This window comes from Tamandua tetradactyla, chromosome 5 (genome assembly GCF_023851605.1).
Source record: "Tamandua tetradactyla isolate mTamTet1 chromosome 5, mTamTet1.pri, whole genome shotgun sequence".
Taxonomy (NCBI): Eukaryota; Metazoa; Chordata; class Mammalia; order Pilosa; family Myrmecophagidae; genus Tamandua; species Tamandua tetradactyla.
In genome coordinates this window covers 69,235,088-69,257,805 of record NC_135331.1, presented here as the reverse complement: position 1 = coordinate 69,257,805, position 22,718 = coordinate 69,235,088, and the positions used below count along the sequence as shown (strand labels likewise).

Sequence of the window (22,718 nt, the reverse complement as noted above, 5' to 3'; positions counted from 1 at the left end):
ATAGATGAACAGATACATAAGTGATTGGAATATTCCACAACCATTCAAAATTATATTTTTAAAGAAAATTTAATGATGGCAAAAATGCTCATTGCGCACACACACACACACACATATATTCAGTGAAATAAGTAGGATTCTAAACTGTACAACATGATGTTAATTTTACATAAGCCTTTATTAATGTATATAAAAAATAAAAAAGAAATATATCAAAATATTAACAATGGGTGTGTGTGTAATATTATAGGTGATTTTGTTTTTCTATGATCTCCAAGTTTTTTTTCAGTGAACATCTGTTACTTTTATTCTCAGAGAAAAGGAGAAAAATTAAGATGATTTTAATATGTCTGATAAAAAAGTCAAATGCATATCTAGCTAGATATATAACAGGATTTCTTAGTGACTCTTTTTTTTGACATCTTTGAATGTGTGAAGGATTGGGGGGAAAAATCCCCAGCAAATACCTGAGGAATATAAAAATAATTACATACAGAATCATACTACTATAAAACTTACCTTTGGCAATCCATAGCTCAAGTTCATCTCTAAACAACATATAGCATGTTTCTATTTTATTCTAGTCAGAAAGCCAGAGATTAAATTTGGGGGGCTTTTAAATAATTTTATTTCTAGTTACATTTAATAGAAAACCTATTGTTTGTAGGTTTGTGCCAAATGTTTATTTTAAATGATGATACTTAGGAATTTGGGATGCAATTTTATAGCATGCTGCTTCTCAACCATAAGTGTTATAATTTCTAAGGACAAGCTCCAAGAGTATAGTCACTTGTGTGAATAATACATATCAAATCATCTGTGACTAATAAAACTTGAGAAGGAAGGGGAGGAAAGAGGGTTTTCAGGCTTTCAATAACATGCTTGTCTTAAACTTGCCAAACTCCTCTTAGGCAATGTTCTGTTTGCTCAGAGGGCCATGTGCTTAATTGTAAAAATCTGTCAGTATCATAAGATTCAAAAGACATCAATCATCTCTTTCAGCAAGGAAAGGGTGACAAGGCTGTATGACTCTTCCCTCATTAGGAAAAGATGTGCTCAAGGGAGAAAAATGTAGTCCAGGGAGGGCTGAGCAACCATAGATTACAGAAAAAGGAGTTCCAGACGATAATTTCAGCCTGTCTGTCTACTTTGGGCTGGATTATTATGTTTTTCATTTCATGTTGCTCCATGTGCAATAAGACCTTGTGTATCTCTGACAGTCTGGGCTGTGTAATATCCACTAAACCCGTTAGAAGTGCCATCGGTATGAAATTTGGGGTATGTGGAGACGATTGCTTCCTTCAGCCTTGGCAGGAGGCAGTACTGTGTAATAAGCTAGGGGCTGGCCTATATTCAAAAAACATATCCCCAAAGGGCTGCTGTTCAAGCCAACTGGTTCTCTTTTTCATAAAACTCTATTTTAAGTGTACTGAAAATGGCAAAGATTGCTGGATTTGGAGCGTTCCACGGGTGGGATGAGAATTTTCCATATTTCACTCCCAATTTCTGAATTATACTGAGCTCGGGCTTTAGAGACATCAAAACACAAATTCCAGTCTCCTGCGTTTTAAGGTGGGCCGTTCAGGGAGTTGCAAGAAGGTTTAGAGGTGAGGCCAGAAAGCTCCTACTTCTGAATTGTATCACCTCAGGCAAGTTATTTCAACTTTTTTGGGCCGCTATTTCTTTATTTGTATGACAGGGCCTCGAGTGGCTACCAGCTGCAGTGGACCAGATGGATCATGTAGGCGAAGCTCCTAGAACGATGCCCGGGCACGTGGGGACTCAAGAGAACCCGAAACGATAACAATGGCTAGGGAACATTCCTTAGGCTGATGGGGTCGGGTTATGAAACTCCGGGAAAAAGAGAGAATAAAAAAACGGGGACAAGGAGAGACGCCTAGTGGCCGGGGCCTTCCTGCCCCGCCGTGGCGGCCAGTGGCAGCCACGACGCGCCCGGCACCCGGCACCGCCTCGCTCCACCCCTGCGAAGCCGGGGCGCAGCCTGGAGGCCAGTTCCGGGCGGCGCAGGGCGCGGGGCCCCTTCCAGCACCCCTGCTTTTTCTCTGCTACCCGCCCCCCCCCCCGGTCGCTCCAGCTGCGCCGGCTGGGCCCGAGCCCCGTAGTCCGCGGAGGCCGTGCAGGTGCCCGCTGCCGCCCTGGCGAGGCAGGTAAGAGACGCAGCGCGCCCCAGGCTCTCGGGGCTCCGGGGAGCCTGGTTCCCGCCGCCCTGGCGCTCCGGCCCTCCTCCCGGGCGGCTGGCCGCTCCCCGCCCAACTTGGACGGGACCTTGGCAGCTGCGTATGCGGCAGGCGCCAGCGCCGCTGGGGCCTGGCGCGATCGCGCCTCCTCGGGGCCCCCGGGGGCCTCCTGGGCACGCCTTTGGGCCCACGTCCTTCAGCGCCGACAACTTGGGCGCGCAGCTTTGCCGAGGCGCGCGACTGCCCGAAGCTCGGAGCTGCGCTGGGGCCCTGGGGTGCAGCCTGTCCGGTGGCCCCAGGCCATCTCGCGCGACCCCGGGTCGCGCCGGGCCGCGCCGACACAGCCTCTGCGTGCGCTCTGGGCTGGCCGGGATGGCGGTCGCGCTGGGACCAGCATCCCGAACCGACCAGGAAGTGCCACGTGCCGAGGGTGGGAGTTGGCCAGGTGCATGGTCCGGGGCAGGTGGTCACACAGCCGCTCCCACGGGACCCGCGATGGGATGACACCGAGGCTGGGGCAGGCGCGGAGGACCTGGGGCCCCGCGTGTGTTCTAGGGCTTGTTCTCCTCGCTCCGGGTTCGAGATATTTGCAACACTCTTCTCGGATCCAGGAGCGCGGTTCCCCGCGACTTCCACTGGATTTTGAGAAGCCCTTCAGAGCCGCCCTGGTAGAATCAGTCCAGCTCTACTGCCACGCCTGCGTTTACTTCTCCTAATCTTGGGCTGTTGGGTTCTTTTTACTTCCTCTGTAAAGCATTAAATGCAAGTGGATTCCGAAGTAACGCAGGCGTTGCTGCATTTGATCATCTTTTCTTCTCTCCGCAGAGTGCGGAGTTCCGTTAACTTTATCAGCCAGGCCTGCCAATTTCAGTTGAGATAACCCAGACTTCCGTGGTGTGTTAAATGGGGTTTTAACTATGGGTGGTGCACTTAAAACTTAAAGGAATGAAAAGAATGCTTCCGTGTGAACTGTGAAAAGATGCCACCTTTACATCCTGCGTATTTTAACAAGAATCTAATTCAGGATTAAATGTTTTGTAGCATATACACAAATGAATTTGCACAGTCTTTTAGCCTGAATTTGTACTCAGCCTGTAAGTGTTGTTTGGTGATCCTTTAACTTATTGTGTGAACTCCCAGCCTGACTTCTCAGGATGCAGTACAATTTAGAATTCCTATAAAAAGCATGAGTAGTTAAGGCTTTTGGGAAAATGTGTTTTTAGCATGCTTGTCCCTGATGTCAGAATATTTATGAACAGTGATCCCTGCTGTATAACATACATTTAGGCTTATTGATTCACGACCTTGACGGTGGGAAACTGTGCTTGTTGGAGAAGTCTCTGATTACTTACTGGGTGTTTCTTAATATAAAATGGTGGTTAAAAAGTTTATTTACCTTTAACTCTATAGGGTGTTAATGATAGCTTTCTTTTTCTCATTAAGCAAGGCATGAGTTTTTTTCATAGCTTTAGAGAAATATACTTTTAAGAGGAAAGGTGGAAATCCATGCCTAAACTACATCTATTAAGTCTTTTCTTCATCAGGGAAGGTCTAATAAATTACTATCTGAGGATAAGCTTGTAACTATTTAAATGTGGCTATAAGGTTATTGTTAAGTAATAAAGAGGGAGGAATAGATAAAGGAGTTATTGTTGGATGGTTTCCTTCTCTGAATATCTAACAGAAAGATAAAATAGTCAATTTTGTCTCCCTTTGCAGTGCATCGCATCTGTCTAAATTAAGCTCGAGCTCAGTTGCTTAGTAACTAAAAGCAGTTTTGATCAAGCTAGCTTCTGGGTGTAGTAATTTCCTGGCCACTCCAGGTGTTTACAAAAGTTGGATGCTATAGGACCAAGCATCGAAGAAATGGCTCTTTAAACTTGCAGTTAGGCTGACTCATAGTGTCAAGAGAGAAGCAGAAGTTGAATAAGGCCTGGTTTTCTGATTACAAAACTTTAGGTCTTAGCACCACAAAGCTACATTTATTCCCCTGCCAGAAAATGGCTAAATGTTGTTGCAGGGTTAAAATAGGAAACCCATAACTTGAATTTCTCATACATCTTTGACATTTCTAATTAGAAGGGAATCATGCAAATCATTGTATCATAGCTACAATGGGAATGCATTCTGATGTGTTCATTTCCCTGAATTCAATGTAAAATTCTGGAGTCCAGATGTTTTAGTGTTGGATTATTAAACAACAGTATATGTTATGTAAGTGTTTCATAGCATCACGATTGTTTTTCTTTCTGTTGTGAACCTTTCTTAAGTTTTAAATGTATTGAATAAACATTTTAGTGCCAGTATTAAATGATTTGTTTATTCAGTAAACACTTATGTGTTGCTTACTTTACGCCAGGCACTCTTCTAAGCTTTTACAAATTTGAATACATTTAATCCTCAAAACAACTCTGTGAAGTAGCTAATCTCATTACGCCCATTTAACAGACCCAGAAAGACATCATTGAGATTTCCCCCTCTTCTCTGCCAACAAATGAATTGTTTTCGGATTTTTATTTTCCTGGTCTTGTCCTCTTCTTGAGGCGTAAATAATTTAACATAATTACAAACATAATGCAACTCAGTCAGTTCCACTCCCTCACTTTTCAGAAAAGGAAAACTAAGGTGGAAAGTGGTTCTGTGCAGGGGTGGAGAGGCTGGGATAGGGTCCTGGAGACCCTCTGCTGACTCAGGTGTTAACTGGTCGTTGTGGGAAGCTGGGGAGGGGGGACTTGGGAGGGCTGGGAGGTCAGTCTGTTTTTTGGGGGTGGGTGTATTCACGGACTGTGAAGAAAGGGTTTCAATCTTTTAATAATCAACATGGCCAAAGCAGATCCAACTGGCTACATAAAGACTGTGTTATGTCAGTGGCCAACAGAGCAGAAGTTAGTGGCTGTTTAGGATTCCAGAATCCCAAATTCCTTCCCCTTTTGCTGCTAATGCCTGTGACCCTGGGCTCACCTCTGGATGAAGGGAAGATTTTATTATGCACTCATTCATTTTCTGAGCTTTTTAGAGCTAGAGTTGGGAACCTTTTGAAAGGCTCTGACGCACATAAGAAAATCAGCCAAGAACAATATGGAAGTACAAATAACTGTGTTCAGTTGGTTCTTTTGTTGAAAGAGGGAGAGGCTTCTAAGAGCATAAATTTATGAACTTTATATTAAGAAGAGGGAAGTAAATTTGTGTCATTTATCAGTTCTTAATAAAACACCTTGAGTTTCAATGTGTTACCTCTCACCAATGCCTTTCGAAATGTCAAATGCAGTTGAAAATGATCTTTCCCTTGGTTTAACTTGAATTGAACATAATGTTGCTTAATCCATTGCTAATTGCCAAAATTAGTGGGGACACTGAGGTGCAGGGAACTTTTAGCTGTGCTCAGGGTCTTCAAAATAATCTAGTCTGTTTTGGTTTTTACTGTCTTTAAATGGATGAATTTTAAATGTAGCACTTTAATAAATTTGCTGATTTTGCAATTATTTTGTTTTTCTTTCTCATGAGAGGGTAAGGTCCTTGACGCACAGGCTGTGTTTTTGTCATTTTTGTGTCTCCAGGGACTGTCACAGTTTTCAACAGATGTGAGCTGAATGAAAGACTACATCCAGGATGAAGGAAGATGGTGTGATTTATTTTATTCAAAATATATCAGATATTTTCAGACAAGAAGTTTTTATTGTTATGTTTTAGTTATTTATTTGTTGCCCCATGCCGTTTAAGTATTCATAAAGGTGCATTTGTAGATGTGGTGTGGGCAGTCCGTGGCATCCTGAATTAGCATCTCTGCTCATTTCATTGGCCTTTATCTAGGGCATTTTCCACTCAAGTTCTATGGAAGGAGTCCTTTGAAATAGGGAGGTTGAGTAGCTGGGGTGGGTTCTGTGGCTTGGAGCCGATGCTTGGAGTAGTAGTGAGAAGATGCAGAATCAAAAGTGGGAAACTGGACAAAAAGGGGCTAAAGGTAGGAAAAAAAAATAGAAGATGAGGTTTTGCCTTTTGTTACTTAAATCTCAACATTCTTCCACTTTGGAATAAAAATGTATGAGCTAGGGTCCGTGATGTGGGGATCAAACTATCTTTTGAGCAGTATCAATTGTGATGTCAAAAAAGATGTTTTTGAAAAAGGGGAAAACAAGTCCATCCAGAATCCTCCCATCCTAAGGGTAAAAACACTCGTGAGGATTTTGGAGAGAGTAAATATTTCAGATCATAGAGGATATTTCAGAACAAAGACTCGAACCTTAACCCTTGCCCAGACCCCAAATCTGCTGTTGTTTTGACTGGACATGCAGGGGAATGTCTCAGTGACTGAGCAAAGGAATGGGGCTGTGGGGCCTGTGGCCCGCAGGACCCTGACTGGGAGAAGTGGATCAGGGCCTGAACTTAGCAGCCAGAGAGCTTGAATTTAGATCCTGACGGTTCTAGCACTGTTTGGCCTGAGACAAGTATGTTAATTTTTCTGTGCCTTGGTTTCCTCATGTGCAGAAATAACACCTATCTCACAGTGTTGTTGTGAGCATTAAAGAAAGTAGTGCCTGTGAAGTGCCAACAGAGAGCCTGGGACATAGAAAAGACACAATGAATGTTAGGTTCCCCTCCTTCATGCACCCTCCTTCCCTCCCCAGCCAAAACCCAGCAGGAGCCACATCCGTAAATCACCAAACCTGGAGTCAGGACTAGACTTTGAGATGAGGCCCTATGAAAATAAGGAGGAGGGAGAAATGAACTGTCCAGGAGGAATTCCTGATGAGAATGGGGTTCCATGAGACCCCGACGGTGAGAGTACGAAGACTTCTGACTTCAGAGGTGGTTACAGCCACAGAGAGTGAACTGTATGCCTTTGATAATTATAATTTCAGGGTATGTGCTTTGACCTTAGAGAAATTTAACTCGTCATGTTTGTAGCCTAGCAGTTAATCGAAGAAGCATGATTCATTGTTCCTTATCGATGGATGTATGCACAGAGGTATATTTCTAAAGTATGTTTACAAGTTAAAAAGCAATAGGGTGTATTCTCAAGGGAAGAGTGACCTAGCCTATGCCATGTAGTAAAAGGACCCCTCCCATTGCATTCTTTACTTTCACATTAAATGTTACAGGCACTATCAGCTTTGCAGGGGTGTGGTAAATAGCACATGACTCATAGATGGACGTGTGGACTTTTTTGTCGGTATTCTAGCCCAGCAGTCTTCAAACTTAAAAAAAAAAGATTGTGGTTACTATCCCATCCCCATCCCTATCCCCAAGAACCCCTTCCTGTAAATCACAGTATGTAGAACACCTAAAAGCAGAGCTGATCTGGACAGTTCCTGGATGGAGGCGGTGGCCAGCTGCTTGACCCCGGTCCCCCTTCCCTGTCCCGCCTCCTGGCAACAGCTGCCTCCTAGCTGCTAGAATCTTAGGTCTCCTAGGAGCAGATGCAAAGGCATGCGCTACCTACACCATATGGAAGAGAAAACTAAAACCCTGGAGGGGAAAGGGAAAGGGGCAGAAAGCTACCTCTTTTATAGCTTCTTCCAGTGATGTGCTTGAACTGGCTCATACCGAGAGCCGGTTTTAAAATTTTCAGTAATTTTGTGAGATGTTTGTTAAACATGCTATTATTAAAAATTAAATGATCTAAAGTTCAAGTTCTGAGTTTATAGTAAACAAATTACATTGAAAACAAAAGGTGATACATACCAAAACCTATCACTTCCTATTTTACTACATCGCGATCATCTTGAAGTCATGTACATCTGTTATATCTGTATGTTGTAGAAATACTAGAAGTAATGCACACCTCTTCCCAACTGCAGATTCAGTGATGTCATGTTTGCAACATGAAATCAGCTGTGGTGGGAATATTTACACCATGAAAATCGGCAAACCCTACACTTAGGGCTTCTCCCCCACTCCTGGCTGGTTGTTAAACATTTGCCAACACACCATCGACTTACTCATATGTGGGACATCAGAGCTTCTCCACTCTCCATCTTTCTCTTTGCGACCAATGAGATTTTCCTAGTTCTTTTTCTTCAACTGGCATAGGGGTTTGAGTTTGGGGGTGTGATAGGGGAAAAGAAATACACTTAGTTATGCAAGGTTCTTATCTTTCTTTTCTTTTTAGCTGGTTGGTTGGTTACAAATGTTTCAGCTCCCAGCTGTACAAGTTTAATCCTTGCAGTTATTCTTTTATAGTGATAGAATTCTTTTGACTTCTTTTCCCCTCTGTGAAGATCCTGTCCCACTTTCATCCCCCAATTATAGTAACTCTAAGGTATGGGGCCATAGAATCACTAGCAACTTATTAAAATACAGATTCCCAGCTTCCACCACAAACCTTCTAAATAGGTATTCTTGGGGTGGGGGCGGGAGTCTCAAAGTAGTATCTTGCAAGTTTCCCTGGGATTTTGATGATCACCTATATGTCTCTTGGCCCCTACTGTGGGCTCTTCTGCCCAGCCCTGGTGATTGTGTACTCTGTGTGGTGGCAGTTCCGTTGGGTGGCTGGACCCTGGCCACATGGCAAGAGAGCCTTGAATGTTATGTTTCACCTCAAATTCTGATTGTATGAAACTTGGTATCCCCAGGCGTGTTTTGTGCTCCACCAACCTGGTATTCATACCAGGGTCTCTTTTGGGACTGATTCCTACACAAGGAGACAGATGTGTGTGGTGGTAGGTGACTAGAAAAGGAGGCAGGTGTGCTGGGTTTGATTTCTGCTTAAGCCTCTGTGACTTTGGCACAAGTCAGATTTCATGGCTTCTAGTTCTGTTTCTGGAACACACCAAGCTTGGTTCCATCTTAGGCCCTTTGTGCTCCATCTGGAACATCCTCTCCCAGGTGTTTGCATGGGCTTGCTTCTTTTTGTCATTTGAGTCATAGGTCAAATATCTTCTTGGAAAGGCTTTCACTGACCATCTAAAGCTGTCTTCCTTCTTAGCCTGCGTTGCTTTCCCCCATTGCCCTATCCCTTCTCAACCTTTACCATGGTTTATTTTTGTCTTTGTGCTTCTTTCATTGCCTTATTTTTCGTTCATTGGGACTTCTATATTGCATTTGGGATTAATGCATTCCTACATATTGGGATTCCTACAGCAGGGAAATGCTTGACATATAGTAAGTGCTCACTAATTAATGTTAAATGAAAACCTCTCCAAATTGCTATATAAATATGCAGTGTTAGTATGAACCCTGGGTTCCCAAGCAATTCATCTGTTTTCGTAATCGTTCTTTTTGATCTCACAGATGCTACCTTGTTCATTACAATGATTTATTGCTAAGATATTACTGCAATTTGGAACAAGGACTGCTCTCAACTGATGGGATATATATGTTTCGTTTTCAGGGAGCTTGTAAGGGCTTGATTCAATTGCACCTATTTGTCCTGTGGGTGAATAATCTGTGATAGAATGGCTCAATTAAGCATGAAAGTAGTATAAAATAAAAAATGATTGATTTGGGGGGGAATTTCTGTTTTTCCCTTTTTTGGCGTTCTACTGGGAACTTTTTTTTTTGTTTGTTTATTTGTATGGATGGGTAGGAGTGTTGGTGGCCCCTTGGAATCTGGAAATGGGGCTGGAGATATTTGTCCTGTCTCCAGCATACCAGAAGACACAGGACAAGTTTGATTAATGGCAAAGTAACTTTTGCAAATTTGTTCTTAGGAATGTCTGTAAAGTTGGCAGTGGAAGCCTTCACCTTGTATTTGCAACAGTCTCTGCTTGTGCTGGTTTTGGAGAATTTATCAAGCAGGGAGATTATTTTTTGCACCAATAGAGTGCTCGGTGCGTGCTAGTAAGTCTCAATCAGTACATCTCATTAAAAACACCTACTTTTATATATTTGCTTTCTTTAAAACTAAACTTTTCATTTAGATTTACAGAAAAATGTAAAGTAGTGCAGAGAGTTTCCACGGGGTACTTGCTTTCCCCTACTGTTAACCTCTTACCCTTAGTATGGTGCATTTATTGCAGTTAATGAACCAATATGGAGGCACTATTCCTAATTAAGCTCCATATTTTATTCAGATTTCTCTGAGTTTTCCCTAATGTCCTTTTTTCTATTCCAGTATCCCATCCAAGATACCAAGTTACATTTAGTTCAGATGTTTTCTTAGGCTCCTCTTGGCTGTAAGTTTCCCAGACTTAGGGGTTTTGATGACCTTGACAATTTCAAGGAGTATTGATCAGGTATTTTGTAGGATATCTCTCTTTTTGGATATTTTTCTCATGACTAGGATCAGGAGTTTCTGGTAGGAAGATTACAGAAGTAACGTGCCATTCTCATTATATCATAGCAGAGGCACATGTATGGGCGTCGGTACCGACCTGGATCATTGGCTGAGGGTGTGTGCCACGTCTCTCCCTGTGACGTCACTTGTGCCCCCACCCCTTGCCCATACTGTCCTGCTAGAAGGAGGTCACTGTGGCTCCCTAGACGGCGTGGGAGTCATGCCCACCAACTTGACAGGGAAATAGCTATATAGGTTATTTTCTGTGCCAGGGATTTGTCTCTTCTCCCCCATTTATTTATATCACTATGGATTCATGGATATTTACTTTAAATTTTGGGGAGTAATCCCATACTCCATTCTTTATTTATATTTGGCTTCTTAAAGATTTTATATGATCAAAGGAATTGCTATTTAAAAATGCTGAAAAAATACTATTTTTTGTCTTTACCCCCTTTTATTTTTTGAATTATTCTATTTATGTATTTCTTGGGACAATAAAAAGTAAATTATCATTTAGGCTTTAATTATGCTTTTTCTTTTCTTTATTTGTTCAGGGGTTAAATTGAAAATATAAGTATTTAAGTTGAGTTTTGGAGTGGTAGAAGTCAAAAGGCTTTTTTCTTCCCCTATTGTATATTGAGTTTTCTCTCAGTCGTAACTTATTACTGAGATCACCTAAAGGATATTTAGGGTCATATCTCTTCCCAGAAATGCTTTGGAAGTTTAATAACATATAAAGATTTATTACTTTTTGGCCATTATTTATTTATTTATTTTGATTTTCCTTTAAATAAGATGGAAACCTTGAAAATGCTATTTACTTTACTTATTTTTAATGTTGAAAGAATGGTATACTTGTTGTAAGAGCCCCCAAATCAGTCTTCCATGCTTTCTGTTTTCTAAAATGAATCTCCTTTGTACAATTTTTTCTTTACTAAAGAATACAATAGAATAAGAAACATTTCATCTCTTTCACCTTTAAACATATAACATATCCTAATGTGCTTATTCATCTGGCTTACAATAGGGGGAAAACATCCTAAAAATATTTCATTCCCCTTACTTTTATTAATGTTATAAATTTTATTTTGTATTTCATTCAGTATTTTTGTTTGAATGTCAGTGCTTTTATGCTTTCTTGTTTCTGTACAGTGCACAAACACAGGAACACTTTGCAGAGGGCTTTTAGTCATAGGCAGGTCCACCTACCCCACCCCCGTCCTGCCCAGAAGTTGTGGGCAGGCAGTAAAGCTCAGAGAACAGAGCACCTGGTCAAGTGGCTCAGAGGTCCTTGAATTGGGTGTTGATTAGTGACTTGGTATACGATGGGTCATGCACACCCCCTGTGTGATGCTTGGCTGAGGACTCATTTCTCCTATAAGGAGGGTGCAGCCCACCCCAGCAGCTGATCCCTTAAGTGGCTTCCCTAGGGTTGCCATTCAGAAGAATGGTTCACACCACAACCAGGTAAAGGGTCTCCTGTAGTAGCTTTAGAGCCACAGGTCAACTCCCAGATGGACCAGCTGTAAATACCAGGCCCAACAGACCTGAAGAGTTGTTGCAATCAAATAAAAGACAACAGTGTTAATTTGTTCCAAATTAACATTTGTATAGTCATTATTGTACTGCATGGTAATTAAGCACAAATTAAGCATAAAGGATAAGCACTGCAATTTAGAATTAACAGAGCCAAAACAAATATTTAATTCTCTGTGTTTTTCTCTTGTCTTCATCTCAAATCATTGTCCAAGCTGACACTGTCTCCTGATTCCACCCAGAATTTATTTCTCAATTTCTTTGTTCATTCACTAAATCATAGGTACTTAATCTGATGATTTCTACATAGCAAGATATTTTATTTGCTAAAGTTGCTAAAGTGCAATATACCAGAAATAGGTTGGTGTTTACAGTGGGGATTTATTAACTTACGATTTCCAGTTCTTAGGCTATGAAAATGTCCAACTCAAGGTATCAACTGGACAATACCTGTACCTGAAGAGAGGCTGCTGGAATCCAGGACAGCTCTGTCACATGGCAAGGTGCATGACCGGCATCTGCTGGCTGGTCCTTCTGTCCTGGGTTTCGTTGCTTTTAGCTTCTGATTAGTGGCTTCCTCTTTGTCTTCTGTGGGTCTTCTCTCAGCTTCTCTGGGGGACTTTTTCTATGAGCTGCTCTTAATTTTATCTCTATATGTTTTAGAAAGGACTCTAGCAAGACTGTTAAGACCCACCTTGATTCAGGTAGGTCACATCCCAACTGAAATAACCTAATCGTAAGGTCCCACCTATAATAGGTCTACACCCGCAGGAATGGATTAGACGAACATGACCCTTTCTGGGATACATACAGCCTCCCAACTACCACACAAAGCTCTCCTTACGCCCTGATGTCCTAGGGCCATGAACTCAGGAGACTGAAACTCATCCATAATGTAAAATGACCACCTGTCCAGTGAGTGACCAGGAAAGATGAACAGAGTTCACTCTTTTCTTTTTCACAGTGCACAAACCAAGCTGAGTCTGGGGCAGAGGAGGAGAGGTGTTGTTTCAGATAAAGCCTGTGCTTGGCTGAAGGCTTTGGTCCATACCCACCAGGGCCAGTGGGGAGCAAGGGGACTACCACAGCCCTAGGGCAGAGAGGACGGGGTCTGCCCAGCTCTGGTCTTTAGTCCCGGATGGGGCAGTGGACCCCTCAGTCACTCTGGGACTTGCTGTCCTTGGAGGGAACACCTGAGAATATGATTTCCCAAGGCAAAGGTTTGGTTTTCTCCAAGTGTAGTAAATCTATTGCTTAATGCTTCAAAAATGAGGGTAGAATTTAGTAGAGAATTTGTAAGTGATTGTAATTCACTGAACACACCCTCATCATTTAGCTTTATATTGTACCCCACAGCATTTATCAGTCTACTTTGCTTTCACCCAATGGCACTTTCCTGCCATTGCAGATTACAAAACAATGGGACTGTCTGATTTAAGTATGGGTTAGTGTTTCCTGAATTCATTGGCCTGCGAACTTTTTCCTTCCCTTTAAAGTTTCTTTAGGTTTCACATTTTGAGGGTTAGTGATATTTACTTTCATATATCATTTTACAAATGAGTCATGGAAAAGTGGAAAACGTGCCTGAAAATTATTCTCACATGATAGCCATTGTGGAGCTTATAAGGAAGAGTGGAATTTAAGCAGTAGTAAGTCTCTAAAAACTTTTAGAGAATAGACCCTCAAAGAATTTAGCCAACTTCAATCAAATTTAAATAGAAGGTCCAAAATAAATAAGTGAGAACTTTAAAGATCTTATTCACATCAATATATGTTAGCTTTTTTCACATTGAGATATTTGCATATACTGTGGGCAAAAGCTGGTCTCTTAAAAATATATACATTTAAAAGAAAGATATCCACGATATTGTATTATGTTTTTAAAAAGACAACTTTCTGAGTTTGTCTCTGACATCATTCTGTGAGCATGCTTTACATTTTTATAGTGAATCATGCAAAAAGTTTGAGGAATATAAACTTAGAGGCTGATTATTCTTCATTCCCTGAAGGGATCACTGTGCTTTTAGACAAAAAGTGCTTTTCTAAATAAGCCTTCTTCGCAATTCTGAGAACTGATTCATCCTTTTGAAGTTGTAGATTGAAAATGACCCAATTTGTTAATTGCACAATCTATAATTTTATAGATAATTTAAGTGCAGTTTCTACTCCATAACCAGCATTTATGTATCTATTTCATTTGTCCACATTCACTATGAGAAAGTACGGCCGTGCTGCAAAGAACCCTGGTCTTGCATTCAGGACCACCTGAATTCTGGTTTTGGTTTTGCCACTAATCTAGTGTGACCCTTGGTAATTTATTTCAGGAAATTCCACCACCATTCCTGTCTGTGTCAGTCTCTCCCGCTTGAGCAAGGAATGAATTAACTTTAGATGATCTTAGTTAATTAACCTTAGTGAATTAACCAGTGCAGTGGTTCTCACTCTCTGCTGTGCATCACAATCAGATTGCTTGCCCTCACCTCTCCCCAGAATTTCTGACTCAGTGGGTCTGGGCGGAGAATTTGCATTTCTAGCCAGTTCCCAGATGCTGCTGATGCTGCAGGTTCACAGACCATGATTTGAGAACCGCTGATATAATGGCTTAGCTGACACATCAGTAACCACAATTCAAGGACTGAATGCTGTGAAACAAGTACAAGTTACATGCAGTGGGGAATGTGTGGAGAAGTGGGTTGACAGATTGACAGCTGGACATCGGAGTGGTCCTAATGTCCAGCAGGATCTTGAAAAGCGGATGGAGCCTTGTCAGGTAGTGTGTTTTGGAGGATGGCGCCATCTCGGTCTCTTGGTGGGAAGGGGTATGCAGAAGTATATGGGAATAGGGGCATAGTCAAGCATAGGTGGAGTGTAGGGTGGACATGGAGGAAAGACCAAAGTGGAATTGAGAATGAGAGAGTTGGAAAGTTAAATTGAGCTTGTTCTTGGTTTTGGACTTTTGGCAGCAAAGGGGCCACATGGTCAGAGCCATATTTAAGGAGGGCAGCTCTGGCTTTCACCTGGGAACTGAAACTGATTTCCAGAGGGCCAGTTAGGACTCACTGGGGCAGCCCAGTCCAGAGGCAGCTGGAACAGATGAGGGCCCGGAGGCCAGGAGCCTCCCTGACCCACCAGCAAACCCAGAGTGTCTGACTAGGGTGGACCAGCCCTGTCTACTTTCAGTAGATAAAATCAGCAGCTTTTGGTAGCTGTGGGGAAGGGTAGAAGTGGTCCCAGGGTGCATGAAGGGCTGGTAGCGAATTCTGCAACATAGAGAGCAGCATATCCATGGCCAGGGTGTGGGACAGGCAAAGAGGACGGAACTGAGAGGCGAGGTGGAGAAATTGAATCATGCGCTATTTTGAACTTGATGAAATAGGCACTCGTGAGCCCTCCGAGTGGATCTTTCAGCAGGTATTGGGTGTTCATGGGTAAGAGTGTTGGCACTGGTGGTGCCAGTACTGAGAACTTGTGGGGAAACCCATGAGGTCTGTGGGAGCCCCCTCCCCAGGAGGAGGCAGGGTGAGAAGAGATGTGGTGGTCCACAGGTTGACTCGGTGGAGCTCAGAGCCCCAAGAAACAGCAGTGTTTAAAGGATGGTGTTGGGTAAAGGAGCCGGGGAACTGGCTACAGAGGACTGCTTAGAGAACACTGAAGGAAGGAAATGGCGGACAAAGGAGTGGAGGCGCGAAAGATTGTGGCCTATGCTGGGAACCATTTGGCCCATTGTGTTTACGTGTGTAGTTTCCCAAGTTTATCTTTACAGAATTGTGATTATGTTAACCTTGCCTCCCTTCCTTCCTCTGAAAAAAGGAGTCAGAGACTCTGCAGTATCATAAATGAGCCAGGGTCAGGAAGACATCTGAGGCTTTTGTACCATGTGAATACTTTGATCTGGCCTTTTACAGTCGGTGTGAAGAGAAAACAAATTTAATTGAAGCTGAAGGTATGGGAAATGTCAGCTTTTTCCTGTTTGATGTTTCTTGCTGTGTTTTCCATATTAATCACTTCATTTTCCCCTTGGTCACGGGCCTGATGTTTTTTCCCTCTCACAGTTGTCAGCTGCCTGGTGCGTCAGGCAGTTTTTCACTGTGATACAGTGACACAATAGAGCTCAAGAGGACAGGGTTTCTGCCAGAAGTGTGTGTCACTTTTGGTGGTTATGTTCACCAACATCCAGAAATCCCAGCACTACTGAGTCGAATTATAGGCTTTGAAATAGCAATGTGGTCTGCATTCAGCAAAAATATACCCCAGATATGCTCAAGGGCTCTGGGTTTGGGGGAAATTAGATGACTCCAACATAGAAAGACAGACCCTATCTAAAGATGCAGTAGAGTGAATTTTCTGCAGCACAAATCTGTTGGATAAGTGGATTTGGATGTGACCACAGGCTTGCCACATTAGACACTATTCCATGGGAATTAAAGTTAGTGGCTTTGTGAAAGCATTTATTTATCGCAGACTGTTAAGACATTTCTCATATTCTTTTGCCAAAGTAAAGCAGCATGAAGAAATGAAGATGGGTTTCTACTGTGGTTGTTTGTCTGAGAATACTTTGAAACACTTAATGCGTCCTCTCTGTGCATAGCGGCAAAATCAAATACAGCTCTACCTTATTATGTCACAACTCAGATGTGGAAAGCTAAGGAAATAGAGACTACAGCTCTTGTATTAGTTAGGAATTGTGTATGGCGTCTCAGGTCAGATGAGGCTTTTTTCAGAAACCTTGTGGTCTGGTGGATGAAGAGATTAACAAAGCCATCCATTTGATGCCATCTTGACTGTAAACCCGGGGGCACGAGGCCCCCCAAAACTAGCATACTCCCTGTGCGGGGTCCCTATCTGGATCTGCAGGAGGGCAAGTGACTGCATCTCTGTAATCTGAATATAACATGAGTGCCCCGGGTCTTCTTGGGGGAGGGGGTGGGGGACTGGTTTCACAGCAGATACAGGAGAAATTGCTAAGCTCTCCTAAGAAGTCAGTGTGGGTTCTGAGAAGGGCAGTGGATGTTGCTGCATTGTGGTGAGATACGAATTGCAGGGTTCCCACTGCAGCATGCTGAGCGTCCTCATGTCCTTCAGAGGCCCGCCATGCTCACCTAAGGTAGAACCTCGTTTTGCTCCATGACTTTGTGCTGCTCTTTCTTCTGTGCTCTGATATGATATATATATATGTAGCCCCCTCCTCCTGCCATGTTAGCATGGATGCCCCTTGAGAGCAGGCATTTTTTTTTGTTTGCTGTGCTACTCCAGCAGCTGCCTAGTAAAACTCATGGCACACAGTAAATGCTAAGAAAGGTTTGTTGCATGAATGAATGAAGGAGCTAAAAGAAAAAGGTGCATATTGTAGGATTCTGTTTATTTAATTCCCTTATGCAAACAATAATTAATTCTTAAATCCTCCCTATCTTTTGGTAGGTATTTATGTGGATGACATTGGGTGAGGGTGGTTTCTCACTGCAAGATAGACTGGAATTTGAATCTCTCTCACCATTTCTGTTCCTAGGCCACCACGTGAAATTGAAGCAAACAGCTCAGACTCTGCTAATTGACCCAACTGAAAAGGTATGCTTTCCAACCTCAGTCAGAAAGTAAGCTGCATGGGGGAAGCAGGGTTGTCTGCTTCTGCGTCTGCAGAGCCTCAAACGATGCCTGGCACAGAATAGGCAGCAAATAAACTTCCACCTCTTTTGAAAATTGACCCTGCCTCTTTCTTTTCCAAAAAAGCAGGCTGCAGGACTCAATTCGGAATCATTTTCCTTCACCCCAAACATTTCCATCTGTCTGTTTCTTACCTGTCTCAGGCCTCTTGGAAGTTCTTCTCTATGTGTTTTTCTTTCTTTTATACACTTTCCTGTGAGACCTTCCCATTCTCAGACATGAAACCATTTATTCACTATTAAATCATTCCCTGCAGCTTGCAGACTGGCAAAGCCCCTTCCGTATGTCCAACCCTTCTCGCAGCCCCGCTTACTTCCCTCTTTCCTCCAATTTACTGCCAGGCTGCTTGGAAGTAGCCCCAGGAACTGCAGCCCCTTATGACATATCTGTGCTGTCCTCCCGCCCTGCCCTGCTCCTCTGAGACCACTCCAGGCAGTCTGAATTTTCTAACCTAACTGTGACCTCCCAGTGTTCAGCTACTCCACTGCTTGGGCCTGTCTGATCCTGTTGAACTCTTTCCTCTTGAAATTCTGCTCTGTTGGGGCCGTCATGCTCCCTGTCCCCCTGGGCATTCTGCATCTCTGGGAATGTCAGTCACCCCACGTCTCCTCGCTTGAGTGAGAAATGCGGGCATCTTCGACACTCCTGCCTCCCTGTCCCCGAACAACTCACTGGTGACTAAGCCCTTCCTTAGTTCCTCCTTTCCATTCCCACGGGCCCACCCCCTGAGTGGGTTCTGCCCTCACACCTGGAGTACTGTGGATTCTCAGCTGCCAGCTTCACAGAGTGCGCTTTCTTAAATATGGGTTGGGCCATGTTGTTCTGCAACTGAAATCTTCCTGTGGCTCCTTATCACCAAAGACTAGATCCAGAACTCTTTCACATGGCATTCAAGACCCTCCTCACTCTGGCTTTCACCCAGTTTTTCAATCTCATCTACAGCCTCCTCAACACACACGCTGTCTCTCTGACTATCTCTGTCTCTCTGAAACTCTCTCTCTGAAGGGCCATGCACCCTCCTGCTTTGGGATTGTTTGCATAGTGTTCCAGTTTGCTAGCTGCCCGAATGCAACATACCAGAGACGGATTGGCTTTTAATAAAAGGGGATTTATTTTGTTAGTTCTTCAGAGGAAAGGCAGGTAACTTCCCACTGAGGTTCTTTCTTATGTGGAAGGCACAGGATGGTCTCTGCTGGTCTTCTCTCCAGGCCCCTGGGTTCCAACAACTTTCCCCGGGGCGACTTCTTTCTGCATCTCCAAAGGCCTGGGCTGAGCTGCAAGTGCTGAGATGAGGAATGCCGAGCTGCTTGGCTGTGCTACCTTGTGCTCTCTCATTTAAGCACCAGCCAATTAAGTCAAATGTCACTCACTGCAGCAGACACGCCTCCTAGCCGACTGCAGATGTAATTAGCAACAGATGAGGTTCACATACCATTAGCTTATGTCTGCAGCAACAGAACTAGGTACGCTCACCTGGCCAAGTTGACAACTGAATCTAACTAACACAGATAGGATGCCCTCCTATCTGTTTGATTGTTTTGATAGGATGCCCTCCCTTGTCTGTTTGAAAGGAGCACCCTACATCTTGGCCACAGCCTTCCCTGACCTCCTGTTTTCCTTGCATGCCAAGTCAGTTCTGCCCCCTCGGTGTCTGTGCAGCACTTTTGCTCGCGGTTCTTCTTGTGCATGACATGCTTTTGTTGCTTGTGCCATGTCGGCTACCTCCTCCACTGGTGTGCCAGCTCTCTGAGGGCAGTACCTGTCTTATGCATCCTTGAATCCTCAGTGCCTAGCAGAGAACATAGCACACAGTAAGTATTCTAAGTATTAGGATGAGGGCATAAAATTCAAATAAACGATCCCATTAATAGATGCAAACCAACTTCTGGGAAGACGGCAGAGAATTTAAGCTCCAACAATTGATTAAATTGTTGTAAAACAATTGATTGGCAATAGAAGGAAAGAAGCACAAATGTAATAAGCGCTTGCTTTCCTTTATCTGCTGATGTTCTCTCCCCAAGAGATAATAAATGTGGACAGCTACAGGTGGGCAAATGTGTAAATGCTCTTTTGTCCTGGAATGAACTGGGTTTTGTCATCCTCCTGACAGTAATTTCCTGGGTCAGCGTTAAGGAGACATGAAAAGTTTTAAGAAAAATCCAACAAATTTGTAATATATCTTGATATTTTGTTTTATTTATTGCTGTGTACTCTTTGTCTGTTTGTTTTGGGTTTTATTTGGGAAGCTAATACAGAGACAGTCTCTTAGAAAACCAGGGGCAAGCTGTTTGATTTATTGAAATATTAGCTGACTGAATTCAGGATCCAAGAATCCTAAGCATTAAGGAAAAATTCATCACTGCTGGCTCCGTAGTGTTGTTGACTTCTGAACCTGGGCTATTTTCTCAGCAGTTGCTGAAGAGATAATCCTGTTTCTCTCTGTCACCTATCTCATCAGTTTGCAGGTCTTCATATCCTCCTTTCAGCCCTGACAGAGAGAAAATTCAGGTGCACTTACAATCACAAAAGCTCATTTTGTTTTTGAAACTAACAATTATGTTTTTAAAATCTTTAAAAAAAAAAAAAACAGTTCATTCTGTAATGAATTTCATTACATTATCAGGGGTAAAAATACTCCCTTTTTCTAAATGGGGACCCAGGCACAATATATTTGCTGTTTCCTTTACCTTGTATTAACCTGCCGTGCTTATTCTCTTCCACACTCCACCTCACCCCTGCCCTCCACTTACATACACCACTACATGAACATTACAGAGGAAAAAAATGGCTTTATTTTACTTTCTGGACATACTGGCATTCAAATTAGTTATAACATATATAAATATCTTTAAGATTCCTTTCCTGGTGCCTAAATCCTTCATGTTTTCTCTTAGGTTAAATTATGTCTGTGAAGTTTTTCTTGGGGGCTGCATTTATTTCTATAGGCAGCCAGCTCTTGGAATGTGAGAGAAGCATTGGCCACTTGGGGGCACCCAGGTATTTCTTTAATGAATGGTCTGAAGGAATTGCCAAGCAAAAGTAATTTCATCTGAAGAAGGAAGGGGAAAAAATGCCCAGGGCACGTATTCCATCTCAAGATAACAACTCCAGAAATTAGGCCTGTGTTGAGCACAGATGAACTTCCTAAAGAAGGAGATTCACCGGACAGCACAGAGATAGTAAAACCCAGCCATGACCTCTGGCCTTTTCTGCCAGGTGCCCGTTTGTTAGTGGGTAATTCTGCACAGGCACAAAGCCTTGAGATGGAAAGAGCAGAATGGACAGCTATTGGCAAGAAATTTCAACTGTATACTTCCCAAGGGCAGGGAACACATCCATCTGATTGTTTGTTGTGTGTTTGGTGGCTGGCACTCTGCTGGAGCTGTGCACTCAGTAAATATTTGTTCACCTGGATAGATGAATTGAATTAAACAAGGAATGAGTGGACAGAAGGCTGGGAAGTTTAAAGCTGTAATGACCTATTAATGAAGGAAGCTAGTTAGCATGAGGCATTGCTACAAGGCACTGGATGTATTATAAGATGTATTTGCTTGGCTAGAACATTTGAGTGACGGACAGGAATTGGTAGGGAAGTTTCCATGTCGCTTATCTTAGTTGAAATTTTGCCAGGTTGAGATACTGTTTTCTATGTAGCATAGACATTCAATAACTACTTGTTGATTTGTGTTTTGAGTGAGAAATCAACATCATGGAAACTCAAATTACAATTTTTATGATACCATCAGTGCAAATTTATGATTATAATGGTGCTTTGAGGCATACAAGATTCTGAAATGCCTTTTGAATCCTCAATAATATTCAATTATGTGAAAAATATTTTTAGTGTTCTTAATTCTTTATCTTATTCTAATTCCTTGAGAATTGGAGGCCTAAGTCACTGCTAGGTAACTCAGTGGCTTCAATTATCCTCCCCCCCACCCCCACTCTGGGAAAATACATTATATTCTGTAATGTAGGATCCTTTTGCCCAGCCATTTCCAGTTGGATCAGAGAGGCTGCTCCATGGTTCAGAAAGACAGGCTTTCTGGGTCTTTTCTTCAGTTTCACAGCCTCAGAAATTTACTTTCATTAATTTAGCTAGAGGTGGGTGTACCCTCTGCATTTGCTCAGATCAAACTCCCTGGGGACTGATGAAGTCCAGGATACTATTTTATTTTATTCTGAGATATTAGTATTTTCAAGTAATCTGGGATAGTTTATTTGTGGGTAAAATATTATTCTACCAGGAAACTCTGCTATGAAACCACATTAAGTTCACAAAAGTGCTCAGAGAGTGGCGAGCAGGATACAGGGAATCTGGCTATCTTGGTCATAACGTGCTATTTCCACCTTAAAGATAAAATCCCAGGAACATTTATTGAACATCTATTGCATGCACAGGGAAAGAAGTCAACAGTTGTTGAATCCTTTCTAAGTATGTAGAAAGAACTTCATGCTTTTACATACTTGTTGCATTTATATCTTATTTAATGAATAAATAAATCACTGTAGGGAGTGTAGGGATAAATGAAAGTCTCTACCTTTAAGGACATTATAGATCTGTTCTGTCCAGTGCTGTGTCCACTAGCCACATGTGGGTCTTGAGCACTTGAAATGTGGCCAGTAGAATTGAAATGTTTTGTTAAGTGTAAAATACATACAAGATCTTGAAGACAGTACAGAACAATGTAAATATTCCATTCTTTTTATTACGTGTTGAAATTACATAGTGTTTTGGATAGTCTGAGTTAAATAAAATATATTACTAGAATTAACTTCACTTCTTTCTTTTTTTTTTTTTTTTCACGTGCACAGGCTCTGGGAACTGAACCCAGGTCTCCGGCATGGCAGGCAGGAACTCTGCTACTGAGCCACCATTGCCTGTTCCTTTACTTCTTTCTTTTTAATGCGGTTTTTTACTTCTTAATGTGGCTACCAGCAAATTTAAAATTAAATATGTAGCTTACGTTCGTGTCTCGCTTTGTATTTCTCTTGGACTGTTATAGAGGTAGGGCGTGTACATAAATGCTAGGATTTCGGCTTTTGTCCAAGCTCATGATGGACATTTAAATTGAGGCAGACATTTGGTAGGATAACTTGACAGT

General features: G+C 42.5%; 1 protein-coding gene across 5 annotated transcripts in view; it reads left to right on the top strand.

The window, feature by feature from the left end:
* The first annotated feature begins 2,066 nt into the window (after positions 1-2,066).
* PLD1 (phospholipase D1) overlaps positions 2,067-22,718 on the top strand; it is a 231,700-nt gene continuing 211,048 nt past the window's right edge. For 3 of the 5 annotated variants that reach the window (XM_077161036.1, XM_077161038.1, XM_077161035.1), the window contains exons 1-2: positions 2,067-2,168; positions 17,459-17,517. The gene's annotated coding sequence lies outside the window, so the exon portion shown is untranslated. Of the gene's footprint in view, positions 2,169-16,931; positions 17,057-17,458; positions 17,518-22,718 lie in introns of those variants that run through there. The other 2 variants (XM_077161039.1, XM_077161037.1) reach the window with 1 other exon arrangement.